We start from the raw sequence: 13,410 nt of genomic DNA on the forward strand, positions 1-13,410 counted from the left end.
TCTGTCCCTAACCCTTAAACACCACCTTGACCCCCTCCGACTCCCTTGCACTGTCCCTACAACTACCCCAATCCCTTCCACGGCCCTTAGGCAAACCTCTATTTTCAAAAATGATCCCAACCCTACAGTCCTAAAAACTACTCCGCCCTCCTCTAAGCCATAAAAAACTACCCTGACTTCCCATTGCCCTCCCCCTGCCCTGAGGCCTAAAACCCTATCCCATAACCTGACCTAGCCCTAAAAACTACCCGCCCTCCCCTAAGCCCTAAAAACTATCCCGACTACCCATTGCCCTCCCCCTGCACTGAGGCCTAATAAAAAACAGACCCCAACTCTAAAAACTACTCCGACCCCCCCCCCCCCGGCCCTCAAAATTACCCCTGATCCCCCCCCCCCCCCCCCAGCCCTGAAAACAAGCTCCGAACACCCCCAGCCCTGAAAACTACCTCCAACCTCCCAGCCCTGAAAACTAGCCCCGAACCCCCAGCCCAGAAAACTACCACAACCCACCCTCCAGCCCAGAAAACTACCCCTGACCCACAGCCAGCTCAGAAAACGACTCTGACCCCCTCAGCTCTGAAAACTACCCCTGACCCCCCAGCCCTGAAGACTACCCCAACCATGAAAACTAGCCCGAACACCCCCAGCCCTGAAAACTACCTCCAACCCCCCCAGCCCTGAAAACTAGCCCCGAGCCCAGAACACTGCTAATGATTAGTGAATACAGTATTCTCAGAACTTTACAACATGTGTATAACAAATAGTCATTACTATTGGAGGTACCAGGTCTTAATTATCAATTATCAACAACAACAAAAGAATTACCTACCGCAGGGGAAAACCTCTTAAGAATATCTTGTGCCCTAGTTATATTTCTTTGGTAACAATTACAATGAATTGTTTAGCTGCCAAACCAAATGCCTTTTACATGTGAAAAGATTGTAACTTGTAAGTTTGGAGTCACCAAAAAATTGAGTTTCTAGTTCAATGCACAACAGGAACACAATATCAGCCATTGTATTAATTACATCAAAACCTGCATGATTTATTTCACATAGTGTGATTGTAATACCCATTATGTAGGAAGTATCGTCAGACCTTTAAAACTATGTATACATGAACATGTTGGTGCAGTTAAAAACAGGGGCTCCAAATATCCAACGACAAATCATTATGTGGAACAACATGAGGGTAATGACGATTTCTGGTATAATGGTATTGAACAGGTATCACCTGATAGATGAAGGGGCGATAGGGAACCATTAGTTAGAAAACACAAATCAAATTGGATATGTTGACTTATGTCAGTCAGTAATAGAGATCATACAGGTGATGAATTTCACTATTTCCTGCAGGCTATTGATTTCAAAAAGGTTTACTGTGCACATCCTGCACACAATCCAAATATCCATGAGAACAATCCCTTAGATAGTAAAGGACCCTGGCAAGGAAAATCTGAGTTCCATATAGCGAGGTTCCCCTGTAACTGTACTGTAGCATAATTACCTAGCAAAGGACGCTGAGCAACCATAATTTAAGTTATACCTGAAGATCCAAGGTCCATCCCCTTCTCCCAGGCCTCAAGAATAGGTGATTGACTGCTTCTTCATGTCTTGGAGATGTCCTGTTTTTCTACCACAAGTTTCAGGTTGATCAAGGTTAGTTTGTATCTGCTTGTGGCCAGATTGGAGGGGATGTATAACAGTGTAAGTTTAGGGTCCATATCGAGATGATAATCTGGGGTATCTGAGAGTGCGGAGTACCCCTTCCCAGAACCTGTGAATCCTTGGACATAAACAAACTGTGTGTAGACAGTCCCCACATTCGTTATTACATCATGAGCAATTAAGAGAGTCTATTTTTCCAAAACACAATAACCCCTGACGCATCACATACACCTGATGTAGAAACCTACGTGGATAAACCTGAATTGTGCTGCAAATTAATCTGAGTTGATTTGGTTGATGATAATCAGCAAAGCCACCAAACTCGCCAAGCTGTATAAAAGAGCCAGAGTCGGATGTATGACGTATTCATGCATGCTTTTACAATGCATGCCTTTACAACTATCTCAATACAACGAGCACGTCTTTACCACGCGTTCCATTACAACGCAAGTCGTTTCAACGACATACCTCAGGGAAGCGCTGGACTTTGGAATAGTATATTTTACTATTCCAACTCCAGTCTGTGCAACAGCACGGAAGGTGTTGGATTTAAAATCCAACAATGCATTCCCTAAAGCAAGTCATTGAAACAACTTGCGTTGTAATGTAACGAATGGCAACAACACGTGTGTTGTAATGGCACTGTGTGTCTGCGTTGTAAATGCTGTTTCCCGCCAGAGTCAGATGATCAACAAGAAAGTTAGTCCAAAACTGGTTTAGAGGAAATAGCAAAAGCCACACTAGACAACAGAAAAGGGAAAATTCACAAGGAATGATCCAAATCTGCTGAGAAACATCAGGGACAAAAATGTAAAGCAAGGGGGTATGTAGCCTGACAAGCAACAACAGAATACATTTAATTGTGATGCTTTCGCCCTTATGTGCTACGTTTTGAATGGTTGGCATTTAAACACAAGCAGGGTGTGGGTACCATTACTCCAGAGCTTAGCTGTGGCTCCGAAGTGGTATCATCTTCCTTTGTCTCCGTCGCCTCTCAGAAGGCCTCTGTTGTTCAACCCTCAACTAGTGTGACTGCAACTGACATACGATCTGAAATGCTTGTGCTGGTGAGTTTGGATATATCTTGTGAAGTATCAAGTGTTTATATCAATCCCGGCGTCTACTTAGGCTTGAGTTATATTCCAGACTTGAGAAGTCATTCTGTAAATGGTGTGAAGACCTTCCTTTGTCCTGCCACCCTTGGGATCGTCAATTTTTGAAAGAGTGGTTTAGAACAAGGGTTGGAATTTATGACCCCAGCTGAATGCTGCTAGGGGAACTCTTGGATTGTTAGGGGCTGGTGAATGGCTTTGCTTCTAATCTCCGTACCTCTGAACTGTCTGGGCTTAAATTTGACTTGGTGCTTCCATCCAGGGATCTGCTGAGGGCTCTTTGAACTGTACCTTTTGACCATTTGAATTCTGTAGGGTTGAAATTATTGAACCCGAAGATGGCGTCCCTCCTAGCATTCACCTCCACCAGATGGCTGGGTGAGTTGGAATCCTTCCTCTGTACTGCTTCTTAAAAAATATTTCTCCCTTTTAATTTGGTTCTATGCCCCTTTCCGTTCTTTAAACCTAAGTTTCAAAATTCCATTTGACTCAGGAGTTGGTGCTTCTGTGGTAAATAATTTAATTACCGGGACTTAATTTGATACAGAACATAATAAAAATAGCTCAATAAATAAGAGGCAGAATCCGTGGTATTAGAGGTTCGGAATGGGCTTTATTCCAATGGACGATTCGGAATCGTGGCCTCCAGGTTCCATCACCACGGAGGTTCAGGAAGTGAAGTACATACATTATTGATAATTAATCACTTTTATACAATAGGCATTACAGTGAAGCAAATGCGAGAGGCGTAACAATTGATAAGGAAGATAACATTATTCATGCGTAATGAAAATGGGCGTGATTGGGCGTAACAAAGGAACGTCATCAGGTATGATGTCATAATGGGGTGGTTCCATGAAAGAATTTCGCAATGTCAGCAGAAATACTTGGCAGAGATGCGCGCGCAGCAGCATGACGTGTGATTGACGTGCAGCTAGGGGGTGAAGGGGACTTGACATTTAGCTCTACATGTGGCGACAGATGTCTGGAGGGTCAAGTCAACCTAATCCCAAATCATATCTAACATCCTATGTTTAAAGAACTATGTTATCCAAAAGAGAGGCCTTCTTGGAGTAGAATCTTATTCTATACTGACTATACTGACTGTTAGTGCGTGTACAAGCGTCTAAGTGTCTACACTAGATGCGAGGGCAGGAATCTTCCATAGTAACAGGGCTATGAATTACTTGCATAAAGACAGAGAAGCCGGGCCTTTGCTCGGTAGCTGGCAGAATGTTTACTTAAACTACTAGACAGGAATGCATTGGGCAGGGAGCGGAGCAGATAATTTCGAAGGTGAAATACAGTTCTTATAACACATAACAGCGTGGGGGAGGTCTCAGGGAAGTTTCAGCAAAAATGCAGACCAGCAGGTTGTATTTCCCCTAACAACAAATATCAACACACTAATACAACCTGGATCAGAAATAGAGCCAAAGAGTTACACAAAGACGTCTAAACAAACCCCATACTCAAATGACAACTCTATTGGAGAGCACTCCCTTCACCAGGACCCATCAATCACTTAAGGTGGTTAATTGTTTTTATCATCTGGGTCTGTATACTCCATCCAGCCGGACCAGTTCATAAAGCAGTGATCCGGTCACTGGCATAGAAGGAGCACCAAAGGAGGATTGTCACCTGATCTCTCACAAATATTGTCTTGGATGAAATACTACCCATAGAACGAGGTGAGAAATCCTAATAGTCAGCAGTAAAATCATATGTGTGAGTTAAAAATGGCTAAGGGTACCCAAAAGTTCTTTAATAGTAGGGAACCCCTGTCATATTTAAAAAGCAAGATGGCAATATTGCATAAATTAAATTGACATTATACTATTGTCCAAAGCAAATATGGTCAACATGTTTCTGCCCTTAGACGATCGATAGTATCTGGGCTTTCATCAGGACCTAAATTACTGCTGTGGTTTTCAGTGAGAAAAACGTGTGTGTAAATTATACCAAAGTGGGGTGCAGATAAAAATTCCTACCGCACCGGTCAAGTTGATACAGCAATCAAAACCGGATACCTGTGGAGAAATTTGGAAAACGAAGACCCAATGTGTAAAACAGGCTCAGCTACAGGTCAAAAATAAATTTATATGACCAACAATAAGCATTCACTAATGCTGTGTGGCATTCAGTACTGTTTGTTTGGAATTGCACTTACCCATAAATAGTGGGTACAGCCCTCACCTCAACCTGGTCTCAACTCAGGGAAAGGGGCCCCGCTCTAAAAAGAAAGAAATAGTAGGAAAAAGAAAAAACAGGTAATACCTGAAAAAACCTTCCTCTTCAAAAGCTTAGTTAAAAACCTGAGAGAAATTCATCCAATCCCAAAATGCAAAGACATATATGATATATAAACCGTTGTTAAAGCAATCATTCAAATGTACCTCAACTATAGACACTTTGTAACAATTGCTGCTACCTAGGGTGGAGAATGTGCCATCCCAATAGGTAAGAAAAGCATATAGAAAACACACACACTCCCAACATCTGGTAAGTGACTCTAATGGAAATTGTCACAACAAATTAGAGAGTCACATATACCAAATACATTAGTATAAGCCAGTGCAAAAGACAAAATAGCCATTGTAAGAGTGTCTCAGGTCCCATGAGCCCAGGCACTCAAATGTAAATCTAAAAATTCAAAAGAAGATTTTGTCATAATACCAGGTTAAATGAACTGAATCTCCTGATACACAAAGCATAAAAAATAATAAGTAAAGTAATCTCCTAAAACTCCTGAAAGTACCATAGAGTCAGTAATTCCAGAATAGTAATAGTGTCTGTGAGCAGACAACAATGAAAAACAAGTCAAAACCTAGTAGACTGGAAAACACGAACAGAGCACTCACCTATCCGTCGGTACCCCAGGGCGGTCATTGAGGTAAGACCGGAGGTGCCGACGGACGCACTCGTGAGGTTTTAAATAGCTAATCTTAATGTAAATGCCTGCAGGTGCGGCGCGCCGATTAAGCTGTCCCGGGCACTGCCTGTCAGGGCCTAGCAAGCATGCGCGGTAAAGAAACACTAGATAACTGAAGCGAATGCGTGTTAGATGTTACCACGCATGCGCGGAGCATATAGTGTACGCGAATGCGTGTGAGTTGATACTGCGCATGCGCAGAGAATACAATGCACAAGAACTTCCATGGAGCGTGCGTGAGGAAGAAAACACGCATTGGTGATCCCGTGTAAGTTGCGAATGTCAGCACAGTGATCATGAAGCACCCCATCGTACTTAAAACGCACGAGCATGAATAAGCTAATTCCATGGTTAAGTTCAATGGCTGTAAAGGTGCATCAACAGCCATAATGTCACACCTGGATATAGGACCTTCACCAAATGCGCATATATTAGAACATCTAGCACACACGCTCATTTAGAGAGGTGCTACAAGTCAAATTCAATTCGAAAAGGAAACCCTTTGTCAGGGAGGGTCTTTCATGTGTGCATATAAATAAGGGCCATCATTAAGAGAACCACATTCCCATTTTGGGATACCAATAATTCTTGTAACCAATATCTCATCATAGTATCCTCAAAAGGATGTGTTAACCATGTCAAAACGCACTCTCTAAAACAGTGAGGGTCTATTCTGCTCTTATAACAACAGCCAAGGGAAAAAGCACTCTGTAAAAAATGAGGGTTTATTTTGATCTTATAATAACAGCCAAGGGATTTCATCATTCAGTCCCACTGTGTCTGAATGAAGTCTGTGTACCCATCTCTGCTCCCTCACCAGAAGGAATTTCTGAATGTCAGTGATATGTACTGGAATGTGTGGTTGTTCTAGAACCACCCACTGTAGCTCGGTCTCTTTGTGTCCCACTGAAACAAAATGGTTAGTGAGTTTGGTAGCACTCTTTTTACATCGGATAGTACTCTTATGTTCCGATATCCTCACTTTTACTTTTCGTGATGTCATACCTACATAGTTTTTATTGCAGGGACATTTTATCAAGTAAATCACTCGTTCGCTGTTACAGTTTGTGTGGGTTTTGAGGGACCAAGGTCTATTCGTCCCTATCTCTACCTCAGTGGTGTGTTGAGTCTGGGGGCATACTGCACAATTTCCGCATGGAAAGTGACCTACAACAGGTGGTAACCCCCAAAGTGTGCTCGTGTCTGGGTTTTTCAACAACCTCGGGCGTGTATGTACTAATCGATCTTTCAGATTAGAGCCCCTTTTAAAAGCAAAAAGGGGAGGGGGTAAGGAACTGCCCTCTAATTTTAGAAACCTCCAGTTCCTAAGGATACTCTTCTTGAGTGCATTGGAATAATTGCAGAAAGTATTGACACAGGTAATCCTTTTGTTCTCCTCCAAAGGATTCTGTATCCTCTTCTCGAGCAGAGCTTCCCTGTGGTTGTTTCTGGCTCTCTTCATGGATTTCTTTATGATTGTTTTGGGGTACTGTCTCTCCTGTAGTTGTGTGGACAGGAGGGTGGCATGTTCCTGATATTTCATTACCTCAGAACAATTCCGACGAATACGAAGGAATTGCCCGAAAGGGAGGTTCTCCCGAAGGGCTTTCGGATGGTAGCTCTTGAAATGCAAAAGGGAGTTCCGTGCCATTGGCTTCCTGTATAGTTCAGTACTAAGGTTGCCATTCCTCGGTTCAATCCGTAGGTCCAAGAAAGAGATACTCTCCTTTGAGAACTCACAGGTAAATTTAAGAAACCTGTTCTGGTTGTTCAACCAGGTATGAAAGTCATTAATGGTCTCATAGGTTCCCCTCCAGATGACAAAAATGTCATCAATATACCGTCTCCAGGTCACTATGTGACCTAGAAACGGATTAGTCACAGAGAGGATCTCAGTTTGTTCGATCTGGTGGACGTATAGATTCGCTAGGGATGGTGCGAAAATACTCCCCATAGAAGTCCCTGAGATCTGTAAAAAGAGATCCTCCTCAAATTTGAAAAAATTCTCCTTCATAGCTATGGTGGCGCATGTCATGATAAAGTCCACTGGTGTGGGACTCTGCAGCGATGCATTCTCCAGGAGCATTTTGACAGTAGATAGTGTCTCATCCTGCGGGATGCACGTGTATAATGACTCGACGTCAAAACTCACTAGAATATCCTGATTAACATCGAATGGCATCCCGTCTAGGATACGAAGCAGATCTTTAGTGTCCTCAACAAAGGTGGGCATGGTTCTCACCAAAGGTTTCAAAAAGAAATCTACAAACGTAGAGAGGGGTTCCAAAACAGACCCTATTCCCGAAATTATGGGTCTTCCAGGAGGAGGAAGCACCCCCTTATGTATCTTGGGCAATACATAGAAGTACGGAATCACGGGAAATGCTGTATTAAGGAACTGCGCCTCATGAGCAGTAATCCAGCCCGCTTCAAGGGCTTCGTCTGTAAGATTTTTAATAGTAGCCAATAGTCTCTTGGTGGGATCCAACTTGATACGATGATAGAAGTTCGTATTACTTAGTTGTCTCCTACACTCTGTTTGGTATGACTGCGCATCCATGATGACCGTCGCTCCCCCTTTATCTGCAGGCTTTATGACGATGGATTTGTCCTCTGCAAGCGACCGGACAGCGGAACGTTCACCATTAGATAAATTAGAGAAATGGCGATGTTCACTCTGAAAGATTTCTTCAACATCCCTAAGCACCGCCCTTTCAAAAGTTAGTACTTCTGGCGGGACCATATGGACTGGTGGAGTAAAGGTCGATTTAGGGCGTAAACCAGTGTTGGAGACATCCTCTTGAGTATCATCAAGTGGTTTATCCTTAAAGAAAGCCCGTAATCTGACCTTCCTAAAGAAACCTGCAAGTTCTTGTCTGGTACGAAAGGTGTCACCCTTGTGTGTGGGAACATACCCTAGGCCTTTTTCAAGGACTGAGATCTCATTTTCGTTGAGAGTACGGTTACTGAGATTCACGATCAAGCTGTCATGTTGCTTGGGCCTGCCACCGGAGGATCCTTCAGGTTGCTCCGTGTGCGGGATGACGGTGGGCTCCAGTGCACGTTGGGTTGTGTTGATCTCCTCCGTCCTCTGGAACGGCGTTGGCCTTGCCCTAAAAAAGGCTGTTGTTGGAAGTTTTCTTGATGGAACGGGGCCTGGAAGCCTGGATGAGGGAAGAATGGTTGTGGATAATTGAATGGACCTGGTGGCCACCATTGTGGTTGTTGTGGACCCCCATAGAAATTACCTCTTCTTTGACCTCGCTTGTTCCAGTTACGGCCTCTAGATGGAAAACTACCACCATTATCCGAATCTGAGGAGCCATTCTCACTACCTGAGGTCGAATAATTAGAGCCAGGTTTTCTTCCATGTTGATTGAACACCGGAGGGGTATAGGAGTCGCTAGTATAGGGATAAATCTTGGTCATAGAGAACTTAGTCAAATCTTTCTTAAATTTGGCTATTTTACTTGCCAAAATAGTGTCCCTGAACTCCTTAGTAGTCTTGTCTGTTTCCTTAGACTGTTTATTGAAACTGGAGGTGACTAAAACTGACTTAATCTGGGACTCAAGAAGTTGAATCTCAACCAAGATGTTATCTGCAATCCTCTTGGCTGTTGTTATGATCAGAATGAGCCAGTCGCGCGTACAGCGCCAAGCCACCAAGGACCAGTCTTTAAGGAAACCCTTGTCATCCAGGAATAACCTCGGGGCATTGGTTACTATTAAGCCAGTAGGAGCACAATCAGATCGCAAATACTCAGTCATGATGGCTCCGTGGACCTGAGTGCGTGCATGCGTGCGCTTAAGGAAGAGCACTCTATTCCAGTCTTCATCTTTAGTAATAGCAGGATTAGGTGGTAAATCTATAATACTAGGTGTCTGTAAAATGTCTAAGGCTACTGCGTCGTCAAACGACAGTCCTTGTCTCTCAGACATCTTAAACTGTCAAGAAGTAAATTAACAAAAGAGTGTGTGAGGGAAAAGAAGAAAATGGAGAAGAACATATATGTTGTGACAAATAACGGGATACAGGATGAATACTCAGGAAAAAACTAGCATTAGAGCATCTCGATTCCCAATCTCGGAATCGATAAATCACGATAAACAGACCTACGGCGAATGCCGTTCTAGCACTAATAACACATAACAGCGTGGGGGAGGTCTCAGGGAAGTTTCAGCAAAAATGCAGACCAGCAGGTTGTATTTCCCCTAACAACAAATATCAACACACTAATACAACCTGGATCAGAAATAGAGCCAAAGAGTTACACAAAGACGTCTAAACAAACCCCATACTCAAATGACAACTCTATTGGAGAGCACTCCCTTCACCAGGACCCATCAATCACTTAAGGTGGTTAATTGTTTTTATCATCTGGGTCTGTATACTCCATCCAGCCGGACCAGTTCATAAAGCAGTGATCCGGTCACTGGCATAGAAGGAGCACCAAAGGAGGATTGTCACCTGATCTCTCACAAATATTGTCTTGGATGAAATACTACCCATAGAACGAGGTGAGAAATCCTAATAGTCAGCAGTAAAATCATATGTGTGAGTTAAAAATGGCTAAGGGTACCCAAAAGTTCTTTAATAGTAGGGAACCCCTGTCATATTTAAAAAGCAAGATGGCAATATTGCATAAATTAAATTGACATTATGCTATTGTCCAAAGCAAATATGGTCAACATGTTTCTGCCCTTAGACGATCGATAGTATCTGGGCTTTCATCAGGACCTAAATTACTGCTGTGGTTTTCAGTGAGAAAAACGTGTGTGTAAATTATACCAAAGTGGGGTGCAGATAAAAATTCCTACCGCACCGGTCAAGTTGATACAGCAATCAAAACCGGATACCTGTGGAGAAATTTGGAAAACGAAGACCCAATGTGTAAAACAGGCTCAGCTACAGGTCAAAAATAAATTTATATGACCAACAATAAGCATTCACTAATGCTGTGTGGCATTCAGTACTGTTTGTTTGGAATTGCACTTACCCATAAATAGTGGGTACAGCCCTCACCTCAACCTGGTCTCAACTCAGGGAAAGGGGCCCCGCTCTAAAAAGAAAGAAATAGTAGGAAAAAGAAAAAACAGGTAATACCTGAAAAAACCTTCCTCTTCAAAAGCTTAGTTAAAAACCTGAGAGAAATTCATCCAATCCCAAAATGCAAAGACATATATGATATATAAACCGTTGTTAAAGCAATCATTCAAATGTACCTCAACTATAGACACTTTGTAACAATTGCTGCTACCTAGGGTGGAGAATGTGCCATCCCAATAGGTAAGAAAAGCATATAGAAAACACACACACTCCCAACATCTGGTAAGTGACTCTAATGGAAATTGTCACAACAAATTAGAGAGTCACATATACCAAATACATTAGTATAAGCCAGTGCAAAAGACAAAATAGCCATTGTAAGAGTGTCTCAGGTCCCATGAGCCCAGGCACTCAAATGTAAATCTAAAAATTCAAAAGAAGATTTTGTCATAATACCAGGTTAAATGAACTGAATCTCCTGATACACAAAGCATAAAAAATAATAAGTAAAGTAATCTCCTAAAACTCCTGAAAGTACCATAGAGTCAGTAATTCCAGAATAGTAATAGTGTCTGTGAGCAGACAACAATGAAAAACAAGTCAAAACCTAGTAGACTGGAAAACACGAACAGAGCACTCACCTATCCGTCGGTACCCCAGGGCGGTCATTGAGGTAAGACCGGAGGTGCCGACGGACGCACTCGTGAGGTTTTAAATAGCTAATCTTAATGTAAATGCCTGCAGGTGCGGCGCGCCGATTAAGCTGTCCCGGGCACTGCCTGTCAGGGCCTAGCAAGCATGCGCGGTAAAGAAACACTAGATAACTGAAGCGAATGCGTGTTAGATGTTACCACGCATGCGCGGAGCATATAGTGTACGCGAATGCGTGTGAGTTGATACTGCGCATGCGCAGAGAATACAATGCACAAGAACTTCCATGGAGCGTGCGTGAGGAAGAAAACACGCATTGGTGATCCCGTGTAAGTTGCGAATGTCAGCACAGTGATCATGAAGCACCCCATCGTACTTAAAACGCACGAGCATGAATAAGCTAATTCCATGGTTAAGTTCAATGGCTGTAAAGGTGCATCAACAGCCATAATGTCACACCTGGATATAGGACCTTCACCAAATGCGCATATATTAGAACATCTAGCACACACGCTCATTTAGAGAGGTGCTACAAGTCAAATTCAATTCGAAAAGGAAACCCTTTGTCAGGGAGGGTCTTTCATGTGTGCATATAAATAAGGGCCATCATTAAGAGAACCACATTCCCATTTTGGGATACCAATAATTCTTGTAACCAATATCTCATCATAGTATCCTCAAAAGGATGTGTTAACCATGTCAAAACGCACTCTCTAAAACAGTGAGGGTCTATTCTGCTCTTATAACAACAGCCAAGGGAAAAAGCACTCTGTAAAAAATGAGGGTTTATTTTGATCTTATAATAACAGCCAAGGGATTTCATCATTCAGTCCCACTGTGTCTGAATGAAGTCTGTGTACCCATCTCTGCTCCCTCACCAGAAGGAATTTCTGAATGTCAGTGATATGTACTGGAATGTGTGGTTGTTCTAGAACCACCCACTGTAGCTCGGTCTCTTTGTGTCCCACTGAAACAAAATGGTTAGTGAGTTTGGTAGCACTCTTTTTACATCGGATAGTACTCTTATGTTCCGATATCCTCACTTTTACTTTTCGTGATGTCATACCTACATAGTTTTTATTGCAGGGACATTTTATCAAGTAAATCACTCGTTCGCTGTTACAGTTTGTGTGGGTTTTGAGGGACCAAGGTCTATTCGTCCCTATCTCTACCTCAGTGGTGTGTTGAGTCTGGGGGCATACTGCACAATTTCCGCATGGAAAGTGACCTACAACAGGTGGTAACCCCCAAAGTGTGCTCGTGTCTGGGTTTTTCAACAACCTCGGGCGTGTATGTACTAATCGATCTTTCAGATTAGAGCCCCTTTTAAAAGCAAAAAGGGGAGGGGGTAAGGAACTGCCCTCTAATTTTAGAAACCTCCAGTTCCTAAGGATACTCTTCTTGAGTGCATTGGAATAATTGCAGAAAGTATTGACACAGGTAATCCTTTTGTTCTCCTCCAAAGGATTCTGTATCCTCTTCTCGAGCAGAGCTTCCCTGTGGTTGTTTCTGGCTCTCTTCATGGATTTCTTTATGATTGTTTTGGGGTACTGTCTCTCCTGTAGTTGTGTGGACAGGAGGGTGGCATGTTCCTGATATTTCATTACCTCAGAACAATTCCGACGAATACGAAGGAATTGCCCGAAAGGGAGGTTCTCCCGAAGGGCTTTCGGATGGTAGCTCTTGAAATGCAAAAGGGAGTTCCGTGCCATTGGCTTCCTGTATAGTTCAGTACTAAGGTTGCCATTCCTCGGTTCAATCCGTAGGTCCAAGAAAGAGATACTCTCCTTTGAGAACTCACAGGTAAATTTAAGAAACCTGTTCTGGTTGTTCAACCAGGTATGAAAGTCATTAATGGTCTCATAGGTTCCCCTCCAGATGACAAAAATGTCATCAATATACCGTCTCCAGGTCACTATGTGACCTAGAAACGGATTAGTCACAGAGAGGATCTCAGTTTGTTCGATCTGGTGGACGTATAGATTCGCTAGGGATGGTGCG

This window comes from Triturus cristatus, chromosome 6 (assembly GCF_964204655.1).
Source record: "Triturus cristatus chromosome 6, aTriCri1.1, whole genome shotgun sequence".
Classification (NCBI taxonomy): Eukaryota; Metazoa; Chordata; class Amphibia; order Caudata; family Salamandridae; genus Triturus; species Triturus cristatus.